Genomic DNA, 20,450 nt, shown 5'->3' with positions numbered 1-20,450 from the left:
ACTTCTGGCATGTGATGCCTAACTGGGGGATAAAAACATCTGGACCCCAGGGCCAACCAGGTTTAGCAACATCTGTGGATGTGCTCAATTTAACTCAGTTTGATTTAAAATAGCAATAAAAAATTAATGATGGAATCGAATAATAGTTGAATGCCATTGCCTGAAGATTGTGCAGTGGTGATAATTATCTACCTGGTTTGCCTGGAATTATGAGTTTTGAAATGAAATTTTTGCAGATTCACATTTAAATAAAAAGGCAATGTTGTGTTTCATACCTTACTCAATCCTGCATTCAAAGAAAACACTGAGCTGAAAATGCATGTAAATTAATTGGAGCTCTGAAACACCCTGCTGGATGCAAATTGTTCGTGTTACTGACTGTGCCCCAAAACTAAAGCAGACAATGAAGAGGATTCATGCCTGGCTGAATGGGATGTGGTGACACAAATTGGGATTTTACGCTGAGATAAGATCCCGAGCTCAGATGTACACTGTTATCCAAAATGTTAACAAGATGTTTACTGAAAAGGTTTGCTATTATTATTCTGTGCGAAACAAACATGCAAGGCTGAATTTCTGAAACAAAATCCTGCAAAATAACATCGCACACGGGGCAAGAAGGTGAAAGCTTTCACAGAGCAATGTTGCTTTGAATTCGTTTCTATGTTGGAGTACTATGAGGAGAATTGATTCATTTTAGCAGACGACAGACGGAAATACCTGGGTGAAATGAATGGAAGGCTACATTGCGAGCTGTGGTTCAGGCAGAGTTGGAGGAGGCTGGCATGGTGCATGAATGCCAGCACGGACTAGATGGGCAGAATGGACTGTTTTCACGCTATACATTCTCGGCATTCCTTCTTGCAACATCATCAAACCATAATTTTTAATACTTGAAGTTTCCCCTTAAGAGTTGCTGAAAAAAAGAGCTGGCTCCAACAACCTAATTATATCACAGAGTCATATAGCATGCGGCATGAAAACAAACCCTTCAGTCCAACTCGTCCATACCGACCAGATATCATAAAGTCATAGTGTCATAGAGATGTACAGCATGGAAACAGACCCTTTGGTCCAACTCATCCTTGCCGACCAGATATCCCAACCCAATCTAGTCCCACCTGCCAGCACCCAGCCCATATCCCTCCAAACCCTTCCTATTCGTATACCCATCCAAATGCCTCTTAAATGTTGCAATTGTACCAGCCTCCACCACATCCTCTGGCAGCTCATTCCATACACGTACCATCTTCTGTGTGAAAAAGTTGCCCCTTAGGCCTAAATTAATCTACTCCCATTTGCCAGCATTTGGCCCATATCCCTCTAAACACTTTCTATTCATTTGCCCATCCATATACCTTTTAAATGTAATAATAGTACCAGCCTCCACCACTTCCTCTGGCAGTTCATTGCACATACACGTCACCCTCTGCATTAAAAACTTGCCCGTTATGTATCCCTTTTAAGTTTTATCGCTCTCACTCTAAATCTATGCCCTCTAGTTTTGGACTCCCCTATCAGGGGGAACAGACATTGTCTATTTATCCTATCTATGGCCCTCATGATTTTATAAACCTCTATAAGGTCACCCCTCAGCCTCCGACACTCCAGGGAAAACAGTCCCAACCTATTCAGTCTCTCCCTGTAGCTCAAACCCTCCAACCCTGGCACCATCCTTGTAAATCTTTTCCAAACCCTTCCAAGTTTTACAACATCCTTCCTATAGCAGGGAGTCCAGAATTGAATGTAGTATTCCAAAAGTTAATTTTCATTTAGTCATAAAACCTTTAAATTAATAAGTATGTGAGTTGGCAAACCATCGGTTAAAATGTCTACTGACTCAACAGCAGCAATCTTGTGCTGCACAAAATGCAGTGACCCAGAGGCTGCGACAGCTGTGAAAGGGCTAATTGTTCCTGTCAGATAAAGAGGGACAATTCAACCCTGGAGGTGTTCTTCTGGACATCCAGAGAATCAGAGAGCTGGGAGAAAACTCATTTCTGAAGTGTCATAGAGTAGTTCGTATGAATGAGCAGAATGGGATGGACAAAAGCAAAAGAAAAAGATTATTGGTTTTTAAACCCCTAATTTCTAGTTTATGCTGTTTATCGATATGTGGGTAATTGTTCTGTTTTTCTTTTTGAAAAGCTGCTTCCCTCCAGTCAAGGAGGAGTTAACGTTCAAGCTTTGAGATCTCACCCTGTCTAAATGAGGACGTGTGGAGACTCGAGATATTGGGATGACTTTCAATAGTCTTAAGAAGGCTAGGATATTGAAAATTGTGGATTTTGTGGATGGATTTTGACATTGAATAGGGAAATACTAACTGCTGCTCAATTGAAATTTTATTGTGCAAAGGAAAATCCAAAAGTCTATGGTTTTGTATTATTTTGTTGTCTAACAGTGAGAATGTCAGAATCTTTTATGGCAAAATGAAGGGAAACAGGAAAAGGCTACTTGAAAGCCATTACAATGAACCCCACAAGCAGAGGAAATAAGGTAAATATTAACACCTTTTGATGAGACCTTGATTCCCACTGAAGCATTATCACCTTCTTTAGCCAGAAGTGTCAGCTGAATGATCCATCTCGACCTCCTCCAGCACCCCCCAGCGTTACAGACACCAATGTTCAGTCTATTTGATTCAGATGTCAGTGTTCAGTCATGTGATATCAAGATCAGACTGAAGGCCAGAGAGATTCAATGGGGCCTGAACAATTATGCCGAAGACCCATGCTCCAGAACTTTTTGCATCCTTAGCCAAGATGTTCCAGTACTGCTACAACACTGACATCCACTTGGCAATGAGAAAAATATGCTGGCTCTACACACCAAAAAAGCCCAGGACCAAATCCAGACTGGTCAGTTACTGCCCCATCTGTCGACTCTTGATCATCAGCAAAGTGATGGAAGATGTCACCAACAGAGCTATCAAGCAACACTTACTCTCCAATAATCTACTCCCTGATAGGTTCACTCAGAGCTGTTCCGCTGGTGACATCATTACAATCTTGGACCAAGCATGGACAAAAGAACTGAATTCCAGACTTGAGCTGCCGTGACTACCCTTGACATCGAGGCAGTATTCAACCAATTGAGATGTTAAGCAGCTTTATAAAACTCCATGGGGATCATGGGGAAAATCTTCCACCGGTTGAAGTCATGCAAGAGCAGGTCAGAGGTTGAGAAATCTGTGGAAGGTAAACTTCTGACTCCCCAAAGCCTACCCAACATCTGCGAGGCACCAGCCCGGACAGTGATGGGATAATTCCCAATGTGTGCAGCATCAAATACACAGATGAAAGATTATGCGGACTGCAGTTCAACATCACATCAAGCAGCTGAAATATTCGCTCACTGCACCACTGGGGCACAGCAATAACAGTGTCTACCATCCACAAGATATAATGGAGCAACTCACCGAAGCTCGTTTGACCTTTCAAACCCGTGACTTTTGCCAACTTGAGGGACAGGTGCAGCAGGCAAGTAAGAACATCAGCAGCTACAAGTTCCCCTCCAAGACACACACTGTTCTGATTTGGATCTCTTTACTATCACTGGATAAACAAATGTGGATCTCCCTTCCTAACAGCACTGTAGGTATACCTACATGACATGGGCTACTGCGATTCAAGCAGGGGACTTGCCACCTTTGTGTCAAGGGCAATTAGGGATGGACAACCCATTGACCTTGCCAATGATGCTGAACGAATGATTGAATAGAACAAAATGATCTGAGGCAGCGATGGATGTGTCAATACTAAGGGGATGGAAGTAGGGGGTCTTTGTGAAGGAATGTACAAGAAACTCAATTCAGGGGCAAATGGGAAGCCAACATCAGAGCCAGTTCACCAGAAATGGAGGGCCGGATTTCAGGTGAAGCAATGGAGTTCTAAGTGAGAATTGTTTCACAAACTTCCAGAAGTTATTAGTATGGTTTTCAAACTTAGCCACAGAACTGAATCTCACAGCACATAAGTAGGCTATTTGTCCTTCATTCTTTCTGTTAGCATTTTGATATTAATCAGTGAGTACCACACTCTGACTCTTTCTCCCGTAAACTCTTCCTTTGCAAGCGGATTTATAAATATATATTCATTCTCTGTTGAAAATTACTGTTGGATATGCTTCCATCAGTCCTTCAGCTAAGTAAGAACGAAAAGCATCAGCACAAGTCTCTTAGTATTGAAACGGCATACTCAAGTAGGATTTACAAATGCGCTCAATGGACTTAAAAGGGCACATGCCTAACCTTAACAGAATGATGATGCAATATGGTTTACACGTTCTGATGGTTTCCTCCATAATAACCTCTGTGGACTTGAATTTGGAGGATGGTGGAGATACATGGATTGGTTTTTGGAAAAGGTGCATTTAAACTTTGTTTCCAATCAGGTCCTTTTTGGAAATCACATGGTTCCAGATAATTGCTGGACTGGGGTCCGTGAATTCATTTGCAGGAAAACGCTGGGCTGTTTTTACCTCTGGGTTTTACAACTGAACAGTGTTTTTTTAGGTTTTGAGATGAGTTTAGATTTGTAGATTGATATGACTCACTGGGGTAATGTGCTGGAAATCAATCCCCACTATTTCCAGACACTCACTAAAAGATCTTAAGAACTCTGAAAAGCTCTTCAATTTACCTGAGTTTCAGACTGAGGAAGCACAAGTTAGGTTTCTGTATTCAACACAAGTTACTGTTTCTTGCAAGTGATTAGACTCTAGCTACAGGTAAACAATTATAAACCATCTCTGCATAAGACTACAATTTTAAATTCAAATCCATTATAAACTCCCCCTAATATGAACACAGGCAGACAATCAGACAGATAAGTGAGGTTATTGGCTAGATGGGAAAGACAATTCCGATATCGTTGTTCCCAGGTTCTGTTTTCTTGGACGATCCTTATGTCCGCTAGCACCTTGATTCAGTCGTTGTTACCCGGATGCTTCCACTGGTTGGGGAGAGGCACAAGGTGGCTGGTTCATTTAACTAAGTCTCTGACTTCTCCATTACAAATGCTGGCTGTGTTCATTGACAGTAAAGGGCATGTGCAGTATGCGCTGGTGAGAAACTTCCAGATGCGCTGGTGAATGAGCTTTATTGAAAGCAGTCCACATGTGGGTATTTCTCACTGGACTGGCTGCCCATATGAAGATAAAGGGTGCCTTTCCTGATTCTAAGGGTGCAGAGCACTATTCCCTGTGAGTACATACATACACATTAATGGATGTGGCCATGACTGGGCAAGAGGTTGTGGAAGGACTGAGTTGGGGGTTGTGGAGGAGATTAGGCAGGGGGTAAGAGATAGGGCTCAAGAGTCAATGGGTAAGAAATCAGGTGGAGGGGGAAGTGCTCAGACAGGTGGGGAAGAAATCATCGCTCCAATCCCCATCCTTTCTCTCTCCCCTCCACCTATTGTACCCACCCCTCCCTGATCTATTCTGTCCCAGTCATCTCCCTGGTCAGTTCTCTGTTAGCCCCCCAACTTGGTGTCCATCTGTTCTCTCCCTCATGTCCCATTCAACCCCATGCTTGTTCTGTGAACATGTGCAGTGCAGACTTTTGTGCATGAGTCAGTGATGTACAGAGGCTGGAACTGTATGCATGCACATTGCCCTAAACTTCAAAATACTGCCAAAACTCCCAATTTATAGCAACTGTTGTAAAAAAGATAAATTTGTTTACTTCAGGTTGTACAGTGAGTTTTGACTGCAGAGAACAGAGAGACTGCTCCCAAGCGAGGAATGAACTAAACATTTCTTCTTTTCTCGAATCATTTCCCAACTCTGAGCTGTTCAGCTACCCGAGAACCAATTACATAAATGTTGGTCAGCCAAAGGGCTCAGTCATCACTTAAGAACTGAGATTAAGATCAGTTAATCCCTACAGTATGGAAATAGGCCCTTTGGGTCTACAAGTCCATACTGACTCTATGAAGAGTAACCCACCCAGACTGATTCCCCTACCCTAGATTTACTCCAGACTAATGCACCTAACACTATGGGCAATTTAGCATGGCCAATTCACCAAACCGGCACATCTTTGGATTGTGGGAGGAAACCGGAGCACCCAGAGGAAACCCATGCAGACACAGGGCGAATGTGCAAACTCCACACAGACAGTTGAACCCAGGTCCCTGAGACTGTGAGGCAGCAGTGCTAACCATCATGCCACCCAACTGCATCTGTACATCCCCATCGCTCCAAATCATCCACAATTCAATAGTCAATTGCTGCTTGTTCAGTTTTAAAATTAGAATTATATTCCCTACCATGTGGAAACAGGCCCTTCAACCCAACAAGTCCCCACTGACCCTCCGAAGAGTATCCCACCCAGACCCATTCCCATACATTTACCCCTGACTAATGCACCTTACTGAACACTATGGACAATTTACCATAGCCAATTCACCTAACGTACACAATCTTTAGATTGGAGGAAACCAGAGCACCTGGAGGAAACCCACACAGACACGGGGAGAATGTGCAGACTCCACACGGACAGTCGTCCAAGGCTGGACTTGAAGCCAGGTCCCTGGAGCTGTGAGGCAGCAGTGCCGACCAATGAGCTACTGTGCCACCCCATTATTTACCCAATGCTTGGCTTGGCTGCCCAGTTACATCTTTCAGGACATACACCCATTCTTTCAAATCCTTGTTTTAAAATAACATTCTCCTCATTTCAGTCCATAGTGTCAATATTATTAGAATGTTAGAATCCCTACAGTGTGGAAGCAGGCCATTTCATCCATCGAGTCCACACCAACCTGCCGAAGAATAATCCACATAGACCCACCCCATCTCTGTAACTCTGCATTTCCCATGGCTAACCCAGCACACCGCTGGACACTGTGGGGAGTTTAGCATGGCCAAACCATCTAATCTGCACATCTTTGGATTGTGGGAGGAAACTGGAGCACCCAGAGGAAACCAAGCAGACACAGGAGAATGTCCAAACTCCACACAGACAGTCGCCTGAGGGTGGAAATGAACCTGTCCCTGGCATTACAAAGCAGCAAAGCTAACCACTGAGCCACTGTGCCACCTTTAATTATACCCCTCCAGAGTAAGTGAGACTTGGGTTTCCTTGTTAAGAGGTAGAGACACTACCGCTGTACCACAAGGGCCTCCACAAGAGCTTTTTCAAAGCATAAAAATAAAATTTACAGTCCTTATAAGTCACAAGCTCATTTAAAAAAAACGACAGCTTCCCAGTTCAGCTTCCCCGTTTCTGGAAATCTCTGTTGAATTTAACGGAAAAACCTGGTAGTCTCTCAAAGAGTGTCGAGAAGAATCCTTGGTTGTGTTTCCTGAGCAAGCTGTGGTTGCAAAGATCCCAGAGACATCTGCCTGTGTTGGTGACATTTGTCTACACTTGTCAGAATGCCAGTCCAACAACTGTCTGACCACTCCACATCTTTCCCTTTTTGCCTCCAGGACCACGATGTAGTTATCAACAACTTTTTTTTTCTCAAAGTGCAGAGAGAAATGCATTTTTCCTATTTTTCCTGTCATGGGTGGGTGTGAGTCTGTGAGCGTATGTGTCTGGAATTACTAGGAGGACTAAAAATGTATCTTTTCATATTACAAACTGTGCGTTAACCAATTCTGTCTTTTCAAGGAAAAGCTTTTGTTTAATAACAAATCAACAATTTGTGATCATTAAAAAAAAACCAAGTCAATGAATCTTTTCATTCCAAATCTAAGATAGAAAAAGTACATGATTGGCCACAGTGGGAGACTGGTAAAACAATTACAACTATGATGTCAATAGAGAGAGACAGTGTACTCCTTCCTCTCAGTCACAACATTATAAATTACAATACATCAAGGGTGCATTTATTGATTGTCATGTTTCAAGTGCTGACTCAAATTTTATGGTAAATTAAGTGAGCATGTCACATTACTGCCGCACAGTGAGAAGCATATTTTACCAGATAATGCAGAATTTGTTTCTGAATGTGCTTCTGTAAGTCCATAGAGTCCAGCTGTGCATCACACACTAACTGCTTGCTATTCAGTTTGTAGCTTGTAAGACTGGCTTTTATTTTTCTTCATTCAGTGTGCTTACAACGCCACACATATACCATGGCTGAGATTTGGAATAGTAGAAAGTGAGGACTGCAGATGCTGGAGATCAGAGTCGAGAGTGTGGTGCTGGAAAAGCACAGTAGGTCAGGCAGCATCTGAGGAGCAGGAGAATCGACATTTCGGGCATAAGTCCTTCACCAGGACTTCTGATGAAGGGCTTATGCCCGAAACGTCGATTCTCCTGCTCCTCAGATGCTGCCTGACCTGCTGTGCTTTTCCAGCACCACACTCTTGACTGAGATTTGGAATGGGTATCTATGTGCTTGATTTTCTGCTCCTTCAAAATCTGCCTATTGTCATTTTGAGTAAGAATATTTTTTAACTTGTATATTTTTTGCAAGTTGCTTAGGGGAAGCTGATAACATTGTGGTAATGTCACCAGAGCAGTTATCCTGAGTGGCTAGGCTAATGCTTTCAGGAGAGGAGTTCAATTCTCACCATGACATCTGGAATTGAAAACTAGTCTCAATGGTGGTGATCATGAAGTTAGAATTGATTATTATATAAACCCATCTAGTTCACTGATGTTCTGTAAAGGAAAGAAATCTTCTGTCCTTACCTGGTCTGCCCTACCTGTGACTCCAGACCCACAGCAATGTGGCTAAGTGCCCCTTGAAATAGCCAATCAAGGCACTCAGTTCATAGACAAGTAGAGAATAAAGGACAAGAAAATGAATTATAACTTCTGGACACAGTACATTGCTGATGAACCTTCCATGTAGGCAACAGATCAGCACAAAAATGATGTCGCTAAGGTTACTCTGTCAATTATTTTTGAAAACTAGAAACAGGAGATATTGACGGAGAATCAGCTAAAAGAAGACTATAAATTGTTTGAAATAAAAAAAGTGTTCCAGAGGTTTTTACAGTGAAGAATTCCACTGAAACAATTCAGCATCTGCGGAGAGAGAAATAGAATTAACAGCTTGAGTCCAGTTCCCCTTCTTCAGAACTGGAAGTATTCAGGAAAATGTGGTATGTAAACTGATGGCTTTTTGAGTACTGTGTCCAGTTCTGGTCACACTGTTTATAGAAAGGATGTTATTAAACTGGAGAGGGTTCAGTCAGGATTTACGAGAATGGAAGGTTTGACGTAAAAATAGACGAAAGTTTAAGACATTTTACCCTGGAGCGTGGAGGTTGAGGGGTGACCTTATAGAGGTTTATAAAATCATGAGGAGCATAGATAAGGTGAATGACAAAGGTCTTTTCCCTCAGGTCGGTGAGTTCAAAACTAGGGGGCATATATTTAAGGTGAGAGGAGAAAGTTTTAAAAAGGATATGAGGGGCAATTGTTTTACACAGAGAGTGGTTTGTGTGCAGAATGGATTCTGGATTAGTGGTGCTGGAAGAGCACAGCAGTTCAGGCAGCATCCGAGCAGCTACGAAATCAACGTTTCGGGCAAAAGCCCTTCATCAGGAATAAATGAAGGGCTTTTGCCCGAAACGTCGATTTCGAAGCTACTTGGATGCTGCCTGAACTGCTATGCTCTTCCAGCACCACTAATCCAGAATCTGGTTTCCAGCATCTGCAGTCATTGTTTTTACTGTGTGCAGAATGAACTGACAGAGAAAGTGGTGGATGTAGGTTTAAGAGACATTTAGGCAAGTACATTAATAGGAAAGATTGGAAGGATATGGGCCAAGTGCAGACTGGTGGGGCTAGTTTAGTTTGAGAATATGATTGGCTGTATGACTGTAGAACCTGGGTGGGGGAGAGGGGATGAAAGGAGTGGGTGGATAGGTGGAGAGGGAGCCCAGAGAGTGAGAGAAAAGTGTAGGCAGGCAAAAGAATTATTGATAGTAGGTCAGGGAAGAAGAGAAGCTCAGGCAGAGGTAATGGAGACTCTGAATTGTTGGCTGTGCTAAAAGCAACAAGGTAAAAACAATGACTGCAGATGCTGGAAACCAGATTCTGGATTAGTGGTGCTGGAAGAGCACAGCAGTTCAGGCAGCATCCAAATAGCTTCGAAATCAACGTTTCGGGCAAAAGCCCTTCATCAGGAATACAGGCAGCGTGCCTGAAGCACGTGGAGAGATAAGCTAGAGGAGGGTGGGCGTGGGGAGAAAGCAGCATAGAGTACAATGGGTGAGTGGGGGAGGGGATGAAGGTGATAGGTCAAGGAGGAGAGGGTGGAGTGGATAGATGGAAAAGAAGATAGGCAGGTAGGACAAGTCCGGGCAAGTCAAGGGGACAGTTACTGAGCTGGAAGTTTAGAACTAGGGTGAGGTGGGGGAAGGGGAAATGAGGAAACTGTTGAAGTCTACATTGATGCCCTGGGGTTGAAGTGTTCCGAGGTGGAAGATGAGGCGTTCTTCCTCCAGGCGTCTGGTGGTGAGGGAGCGGCGGTGAAGGAGGCCCAGGACCTACATGTCCTCGGCAGAGTGGGAGGGGGAGTTGAAATGTTGGGCCACGGGGCGGTTTGGTTAAGCAACCAATTTCATGGCAGGACCTCTGGTGGTGGGGATGGGTATTGGACGTGGAAATTGTTGAGCCCTGCAGATTGTGAGGTCCCCAAGTGGAAGATGAGGTGTTGTTCTTCCAATTTGTGTTGAGCTTTGTTGGAGCAACGCAACAGGCCCAAGATAGAAATGTTGGGTGGGGAACACAGTGTTGTGGTTGAAGCAGCAAGTAACTGGAAGCTCAGAAAACTCTGTTTCTCTCTCCACAGATGCTGCCAGACCTACTGAGTTTCTCAAGTGATTTCTGCTTTAGTTTGTTTCAGATCTGCAGTATCTGCAGTTCTTTGTTTTATTTAGGAATTCCATTGTCTGTCACGGCTACACAAACTGGGTAGGTCTCAAAATATGATCAATTTTTAAACTTATTGCTGTTTTCTTAAGCTGCCCAATGACAAACCAAGACTGTAATTGTCTGGAAATTGATTGTGAGAAAGTGAGGACTGCAGCTGCTGGAGATCAGAGTCGAGAGTGTGGTGCTGGAAAAGCACAGCAGGTCAGGCAGCATCTGAGGAGCAGGAGAATCGACATTTTGAGCAAAAGCTCTTCATCAGGAAATTGATTGTGGTGATCTACAGTTATTGGCTATGCTGGTCCAGATTTGCAACTAATAATGGACATTTGGAGTTGCGTTCAGAAAGTAGGGGTGGAAATCAGCAACACAGATTCTTCATTCATTCTGTGGTGCCAGACAGATCCTGATTGATGCTGGAGAAGGTTACCAAAATCTTTAATTTCACTCTGCTAAGACCCACAAGAACGTTGGGTTCCAAGATGAAACTGTTGATTTAGAACCAGTCCCTACTCCTGTGTGAGCGTTGTGTACAGCAGGAACTCACTTTCTCCATGGTAACAATGCAAGTCTTGGAAATCTTATTGTGTTCTCTCATTACCCAGCCCCCCCCCCCCGCACCCTGCCCACGTACCAAATGAGAAGCAACTGCTTCTTTCCAGTCTGTAGCTGATGTTGTCAGTGTTTTTGCAACCAGCCACACCTAAGCACAATTGCACAAAGGTAACTGACAAGAAATGTGCAAGTCAACTTGCAATGATCGGTCTCCACTCGCATTGTAGATGATCAATTTTTAAAGGAACCAGTGTTCCTAAAGTGGAGTTTTTAAGATATCAGTACGAGGGCTGTAAGCTGGAGAAAGGTAGAGTGGGAAAAAACGATAAAAGTTAGCATGCTCACTCAGATTTCTGTGGCATCATTACCATCTGGTAAACATCTCAACAGATTCCCCACTGAAGTCAGCAAGGAAGGCTAGAGGGTGCCAAGATTCAATGAACTTTGGGTATAGCGCAATTTTGTTCTGTTCATCTACTAGCGGGAAGTAATTTAACCAGTAATAAGAAACTTAAATTTGTATTCTGCTACAGATAGTATAAGCATTCAAGATACAGAAATTCATTTCTTTGCTTATGGCATAATGATCATTAATTTATTGATTAATTAAAAAGCACAACCAGAGGTGACAGTTTAGAAATGAGGAGGAAATAACAGCAATGATGCATATTTTTTCCTTCACACAGAGTCGTGATATTTGGAAATGTCTTCCTGCAAAGGCAGAGGAAGCAGAGCCTTTGAAATATCTTTAAGGCACAGGTAGATAAATTCTTAGTAAGCAAACTCTAAATTTTTGCCAAAATTTGGGACACTTTAAAAAAAATCCATTCACGGGACATAGGTTGTTTCTGGCTGGCCAGCATTTATTGCCCATTCCTAATTGCCCCAGACAGAAGTTAATGTCACCCACATTGCTCTGGTCATGTAGACCAGACCAGGTTAAGATGGCAGATTTCCTTCCCTACTGGACATTAGTAAACTAGATGGGTTTTTCCAACAATGGATTCATGATTGTCGTTAGAGACTTAATTTCAGACTTTAAAAAAGAATGCAAATTTCACCATATACCATGGTGAACCCAAGCTCCCACATCATTACCTGGGTCTCTGGATTCACAGTGTAGCCATAATACCGCTCGGCTGTCTCCTTCCTGCAGATTTATTAAATTAAGGGATGCTCTCTATATTGAAACAGTTGATGATTATTGTATTATTTAACGACTAAAGTTTAGGGTTAGGGTTAGGGTTTTGCCAATTCTTCCTTTTATTGTATTTTAACTGTGTTGTATGAATAAAGTGTGTTTTGATCAAACCCTTGTGTTGACCAATCAGATGACATCTAGCACTTGTTTTTAAATGATATAACAGTTCGGGTCTTAACTCTCTCCTTACAATACTGTGGTGTGGGAGGACAGTCTGGTCTGATCCCTAACTGATGCCAAGGGAGTGTTGAAAGTAAAATTTTGTAAAGGTAAAACTAGGATAAAGCAAAATGCTGACAGCTAACACACAGACTTTAGATAAAGGTCATAGAGTCATAAAGTTGTACAGTACGGAAACAGACCCTTCTGTCTAACGCGTCCATGCCAACCAGATATGCTACATTAATTTAGTTCCATTTGCCAGCATTTGGCCCATATCCCTCCAAGCCCTTCCTATTTACGTACCCCTACAAATGCATCTTAAATGTTGTAATTGTACCAGCCTTCATTACTTCCTCTGACAGCTCATTCCATATACCCATCATTCTCTGTGAAAAAAATGCCCCTTAGATCCCTTTTAAATCTTTCCCCTTTCACCTTAAACAGAGGAATCGCCTATCTGGGGAAAAAAACATTGGTTATTCACCCTATCCATGCCTCTCGTGATTTTATAAACCTCTATAAACTCACCTCTCAGTCTCTGATGCTCCAGGGAAAATAATCCCAGCCTATTCAGCCTCTCCCAAAAGCTCAGTCCCTCCACCTCTTCCTTAAAAAAAGAATTTTTATCCCAGTTTTTTCAGACACAAAGAGTTTTCCAGCCATTTATTGTTTAGTTGCTATTTACAGGGTTAGTTGTAAATCGCTGACCATGCTAACCTCTCCTGTCTCCCTCTCGTCCCTGAATCATCATGTTGGTGGTGCAACTCTCAACCCAGGACTTGAGAGGGAGTAAAATCAAGGCTAACACTTCAGTGTGATACTGAGGGAGTGCTGCACTGTTGAAGGTATCATTTTTAGATATCTTATTAAACTGAAGTGCCATTTGCCTGTAAAAGATCCCCGCCACTATTTTGAAGTAGAGCTAATCTTAGTGTCCTGGCCAATGTGTAGCATTGACTGAGATGTAAATAAACAGATTATCACATCAATGTTTGCTATGGGTAAATTGGCCATCAGGTTTCCTACATTTCATGGAATAGAATCACTGCAGAGTGGAAACAGGCCATTCAGCCCAACCAAACTTCTGAAGAGTATCCAATTCCCCATTACTTTACATTTCCCCTGACTAATGCCCCTAACCCACACATCCCTGAACACTATGGGCAATTTAGCATGGCCAATTCACCTAACCTGCACATCTTTGGATTGTGGGAGGAAACCCACGCAGACACGAGGAGAACGTGCAAACTCCACACAGACAGTCACCCAAGGCAGGAACCGAACCTGGGTCCCTGGTGCTATGAGGCAGCAGTGCTAACCACTGAGCCACTGTGCTGCCCTTACATTACGATAGTGACTACACTTTGAACACTTAATTGAATGTAAGGTGCCTTAAGAAGTCGGATGATTGTGAAAAATTCTATTTAAATGAAAATCTTTCTTTTGTGCATTCTTACCTTCTGTTAAAAAAATCAAATGGTGATACCAGGAGTAATACATCAAATACAGGCTGAATGGATTTTAGCAAGGATTTGACAAGGGCTCCCACAGTAAACCGATCAGAAAAATAGAATGGGTTGCAAGAGAAAGTGGCAATTTGGATCTAAAATAGACTCGGTGGCAGGAACCACAGGGTACTGGTCAAATAGATGTTTTTGTGACTGAAATGACACTTCGGGTGAGGTTCCACAGAGCTCTGTACCAGATTCCTTGGTTTTTGTTGTAAACTGGTCACCTTCCTATCAGAAAGATGTTGTGAAACTTGAAAGGGTTCAGAAACGATTTACAAGGGCGTTGCCAGGGTTGGAGGGTTTGAGCTACAGGGAGAGGCTGAACAGGCTGGGGCTGGTTTCCTTGGAGCATCGGGACTGAGGGGTGACCTTATAGAGGTTTATAAAATCATGAGGGGCATGGATGGGGTAAATAGACAAGGTTTTTCTCCCTGGGGTCGGGGAGTCCAGAACTCCAGAATGGGTGGCACGGTGGCGCAGTGGTTAGCACTGCTGCTTCACAGCGCCAGAGACCTGGGTTCAATTCCCGCCTCAGGTGACTGACTATGTGGAGTTTGCACATTCTCCCTGGGTTTCCTCCCACAGTCCAAAAATGTGCAGGTTAGGTGAATTGGCCATGCTAAATTACCCGTAGTATTAGGTGAAGGCGTAAATGTCGGGGAATGGGTCTGGGTGGGTTGTGCTTAGGAGGGTCGGTGTGGACTTGTTGGGTCTGTTTCCACACTGTAAGTAATCTAAAAAAAACTGGAGGGCATAGGTTTAAGGTGAGTGGGGAAAGATTTAAAAGAGACCTAAGGGGAGCTTTTTCACACAGAGGAATGAGTACGTGTATGGAATGAGCTGCCAGAGGATGTGGTGGAGGCTGGTACAATTTCAACATTTAAGAGGCATTTGGATGGGTATATGAATAGGAAGGGTTTGGAGGGATATGGGCCGGGTGCTGACAGGTGTGACTAGATTGGGTTGGGATATCTGGTCGGCATGGACGGGTTGGATCGAAGGTTCTGTTTCCGTGCTGTACATCTCTATGACTATGACAGGTCAAGGATTTAGCTTGAGCAAGATGTTTACAGATGATATAAACTTTAGTAAGTGGTTGACACTGAGGAAGAAAGCTATGGACTACATCAGCTGGGCTTAAATGTGACAAATGGAATACAACCCAGAGAAATGTGAGATAATGCAATTTGAGAGGCCAAACAGGCAGGAGAATACAAAATGAAAGAAAAGAAATCTGTACTGGGAAGTGTTGTGGGCAAGGAAAACTTAGAGTGCGTGGCCAAAGATCTCTGAAGGTGGCAGGGTAACTAAATTCACTAACTGAGAAAGTGTACAAGGGCTTTGCTTTAGTAGTCAAAACAGAATATTTGCACAGACAGGCTGTTCCAGAACTGTTTAAAACACCAAGTAGGTTATAGTGAGAATATTACATAGAGCTTTGGTCACTGTGTTTCAGAATGGATCTGTTTGCATGAGGGGGGATGTTGCCAGACTGGAGGATTTTAGCTACGATGAAAGATTGAATAGGCGGATGTTGTTTGTTTTGGCACAGAGGAGACTGCGAAGGGATTTAATTGCAGTCTGCGAATTTATAAGGAATTTATGAGGGACCAAGATAGAGTATTTAGGAAGGATTTATTTCTCATCCACTCGAACCCCCATATCCGGGATTTGGTTTCCATGGTTTCAGTTATCCGTGGTTTACCATGGCCCGGACATATTACATGGAACATTCCAGGAATACTTCCAGGGGATTGCAGGGAGGTACATTTCTCATTTAAATGACAGGGTTCGCTACTATCCGGTCTTGGAATGTATTACCCGCAGATACGGGAGGGGGACACCTGTAATTGGTGGAATAATTAGAGGGGTGTGAGGAGAAAGTTTTCACCCAGAGGTTGGTAAAGGAGTGAACCCATTGCTTGAAGAGATGGTTGGAGCAGAAACGTTGCACTTTAAAAAGTACTTGGGTATGCACTTGATGTGCAGTGCATGCACCAATTGCTGGAATAGGGATTGGGTTGGACAGCTTTTCTTTTGGCTGGAACAAAGATGACAGGCCAAATTGTCAGTGTTAGAAATACAGGTCCAGTGTCGATGAAGAGCAGATAATACACATTGGACTCTGTATTTACAAACGTGTAAACCATTCAGGTGTGTGTAACAGCATTTCCGTATATATATAAAAACAACTACGTATCAGGGCTCTTGTAGTTGTGGCACAGTGGTAGTGTCCCTACCTCTGGGCTGGAGGCCTCGGTTCAAGTCCCACCCATTTCAGAGGATAGCAACTCTGAACAAGTTACTTAGGAAAAATACCAAGGACCGTATTTAATATGAAAATTGCCAAGGGTGACTTGTTGGTGAGAAACATGGATCAGTTGTGTGTATGACAGTAGTTCCAGATAGAAAAGAAGACCCATGTTCTTCACAGTGTCCCATGAATACTCTTGATGCTTTTAGAGACAGGCAGGCACCACAGGAGCTGAAATGTTTAATGTCGTTCCCCCCACCCTCGAACTCCATTGTAATTTAATGCTCTCTCTCTCTCCCCCCCCTTTATCTTTCTCTCTCTCCCTCCCTCTCTCTCCCTCTCACTCTCTCCCTCCCTGTCTCTCTCTCTCTCTCGCCCTCTCTCCCTCTCTCTCCCCCTTCCTCCCCCTCTCACCCTCTCCATCTCTCTCCCTCCCCGTACCTCTCTCTCTCCTCTTCCGCTCCTTCTCTGTCTCTCCCTCTCTCTCTCCCTCCCGGTCCCTCTCTGTCTCTCTCTCTCCCCATCTGTCCCTCTCCATCTCTCTCTCTCCCCCCTCCCTGCGTCTCTCTTCCCCCTCTCCCTCTCCCCCACCTCTCTCCATCCCTGTCTCTCTCTCTCCCCCCCTCCTCTCTCTTTCTCTTTTACACTGATCCAGACAGGTTTTACATGTAAACAGATCATTGCTTCAGAAATCTGGCAGGTTTGGTGGTGGAGATGACAGGAGAAAAGCAAGAAGAGTGATTTGGTGGTAGACAAAAAGGGTTCAGTTTTGTGTAAAAGTGTGCCCTAGTGAAAAGAAGAAATAAAAAGAAACAATATGAAGAACTGTGCTTTGAAGTGTGTTGTGGTGCAGTGGTAGTATACTTAAGTCAGGTCAAGGAGACCCAGGTTCAAATCCCATCTGTCCAGGCGAATGTAATGACATCACTGTATACGTTGATTAGAAACAAGAATCAAGAATCTGTGGGGCTGAACTGTGTTTTCTTTGAGCCCTGCTTAATTCAATTCCCCTGTCTTTCACATTGGCCTCTGTATTTACAAACTGTATAAACCATTCAGGTGTGTGTAAGAGCACTTCCAGATATACAGTATATAAAAAAGAACTGTCTTTGCCTAATCTCCCCTATGTTTGTTATGGCTGCACTAGTCTTGGTTAGTAATGCTAGATAATTGGTTTTTAATTAGCAACACGAGTGATTTAGTCGTGGGAAAAGAAAGCAGTCCAGTCGTGTGTGATAGCATCTCTGAATAACGAAATGGGAAAAAAGCAGCCTTTAGGGAGAGAGAGATGGGTGCCGTGGTCCATTATTTTCCCCTCTGATTCTATTTCAATTTAATGTCCACCTCTTTCCTTATCTTATCTACCCCTGTTGGCCTGTCGTTGTAAAATGTTAATTGCATGGTTTTCTTTAAGTGTGTTCTTGAGATGGTGATGTTTTTTCATTCACAGAATAAGGGCACCGCCAGCATTTATTTTCCAGAGGGCAGTTATGAGTCAACTACATTGCTGTGAGTCTGGAGTCACAGGTAGGCCAGACTGGGTAAGGTTGGCAGTTTTCCTCCCGTAGGGGCAGTAATGAACCAGTTGGGTTTTCCCCGACAATCAACAATGGATTCATGGTCATCGTGAGATTCTTAAATCTCGATATTTATTGAATTCAAATTCCACCATCTTCCACAGCTGGTCCCAGAATATTACCTGGGTCTCTGGATTTACAGTCTAGCGATGATACCACTAAGCCATTACCTTCACTTGTAGTGTCTCCACCTCGGGACCAGGAGACCTGAGTCCAAGTCCCACCTGTTCCAGAGGTGTGGTGTAATGTATCTGAACTGGTGATTTTTTTTTAAGAAAAGCCTTGTTTTCCCCAGCAGCAAGGGGTTTGTTTGATTTTGGACAGGTAAAGGGTTCCAAAGGGCATGATGGAAACTGGAGTTGGTGCTAAAATATGCTTAAACCCTTGTAAATCTCTGAAAGTCTCTTGCTGCCCTGGTCCAACATATAATTAGATTACTTACACCGTGGAAAAAGGCCCTTCGGCCCAACAAGTCCACACCGACCCTCTGAAGAGCAACCCACCCAGACCCATTCCCCTACACCTAACACTATGGGCAATTTAGCATGGCCAATCCACCTAACCTGCACATTTTTGGACTGTGGGAGGAAACCGGAGCAAACCCACACAGACACGGGGAGACTCCACACAGACTGTTGCCTGAGGCAGGAATTGAACCTGGGTCTCTGGCACTGTGAGGTAGCAGTGCTAACCACTGTGCCACCGTGCCATCCCTGGCATACCACTTGCATATGGATAACAGTCTGTTGAACACGAATGGCTATAGATTTCTGTGATTCTGACTCAACAGGAACTGGACTTTCTTAAATGCAAAAAATGCCAAGGCACAAGGACAATTTTAATCCGGCTCTGGCCTGTGGCCATTGCTTGTGATGCTGGGCTTAGGTCTGACCTGCTTTTAAAGGAGCCTGCCTTTACCTCCATTGGAGTCAACAAAGTCAAAAACCTTGGCGGCTTCTCATCCAGCGAGGCTAACATGTGAAAGGGGTGAAATCTGAACTCATGCAGAAAGGTATAAAAAGACAGCGGTCTCTAGAATAAAATGATACCACTTGCATATCGCAGCTAGTAGGTTTGTAACTTAAGCTGCATCAGAGTCACCTATTTTGGGATTGGATTGTCTCCTTGCTATGGAGTGCAGCTGTCGGTGTTTCCTTAAGTTGCACTCCTGGGGCAGTTAGATTTACCAAAATTGAATTGCTGATTCAAAACACATGATGGAGTAGCAAGCAAACAAAATACTTAAACGTTCCCAAAGGAATACCCACTTAAGCATCTTGAAGGTATCTGACAATTAAGTTTCTGTTTACGAACATCTCTTGCACTCTATGGTTTTGTGTTACAATATTTTAAAATCAAAAGGAATGAACAGCATTTTAATTGCTTTTATTTATAGAATTTATGCAAAAAAAAAAGGATTAGCTTCACATTTACTTGGCTCCACAATATCTTCCCCTCATTATTTGAAATCACTTTTGATTGATATAAACTCATCCAATTTATTCAGTTGCTATTTTAATTGCAGAATTAATTTGATGGGCAGAAAAATGTACCTTCAATATGAAGTGAACGTATGAGGGGCTAAACTGAATTGCAAAAACATTGATGTAAAGATAGTAAGTTCATAAGCCCTGAAGTTGAACTTAATTTTTAGCACTCTGTTTAATACATTTAGCCAAATATTGGTTTTACTTATTTTATGAAATTGTTAGCCCATTTAAGATACCTGGGACATTGACTAGTTCAATTAGTGGAACACAGCAATTTTTTCAAATAACCCTCAAAATAGCAGAGAGGGGGAAATTAATTTTATAGATTGGATAATCTTCTTTTTGTAGAGGATGTTAATAATTCAGACAATTTTCTGAATATTCAGTATCTTTAAAAACTTATTGTGAGAATTAGTTTGTAAACTAAACTGGATATTCTAACCTTTCTTCCAGATTGTGCAAATACAAACTTTAACAGTAAACTTACCACTGACAAGGGCTTCTTATTTCTTGTATCCGCGACTCTCTCCACTACCTAATGGTTTGTCTGTTGTTCTTTGAGTTTATATATCATTTTGACTGGCTATTTAAAGCAAACTGCATGTCAGTCGCCAACTTGTTTTATTCTTCTGAGAATTATCAAGTGTTTCTAATTTGTCAGGTCTGCATTTCATGCACCGCCAGGTTCAAAACATATGAAAGACAACTTTAACATTACATTTATTTTGGACCTCTTTGCACACAAACTTTAACGATGTGGCAAGTGAACATACTATGTGCTAAAATCTGCCATTTAGGCTGCACTTTTACAGACAATCATCCCAGAGATTATGCGCTGTTTGTGATGCACAGCC

At 42.9% G+C, this 20,450-nt stretch overlaps 1 protein-coding gene across 2 annotated transcripts in view; it reads right to left on the bottom strand.

The window, feature by feature from the left end:
• LOC140464238 (parvalbumin-like EF-hand-containing protein) overlaps positions 1-20,121 on the bottom strand; it is a 39,787-nt gene extending 19,666 nt beyond the window's left edge. Inside the window, exon 1 of one of the 2 annotated variants that reach the window (XM_072559083.1) lies at positions 20,084-20,121. The gene's annotated coding sequence lies outside the window, so the exon portion shown is untranslated. Of the gene's footprint in view, positions 1-13,292; positions 13,309-20,083 lie in introns of those variants that run through there. The other variant, XM_072559085.1, reaches the window with a different exon arrangement.
• Between the last annotated feature and the right edge of the window lie 329 nt (positions 20,122-20,450).

Source organism: Chiloscyllium punctatum, chromosome 39 (genome assembly GCF_047496795.1).
Source record: "Chiloscyllium punctatum isolate Juve2018m chromosome 39, sChiPun1.3, whole genome shotgun sequence".
NCBI classification, from domain to species: Eukaryota; Metazoa; Chordata; class Chondrichthyes; order Orectolobiformes; family Hemiscylliidae; genus Chiloscyllium; species Chiloscyllium punctatum.
Note: the sequence above shows the minus strand (reverse complement) of the source record. Positions and strands in the feature narration are given on the sequence as shown.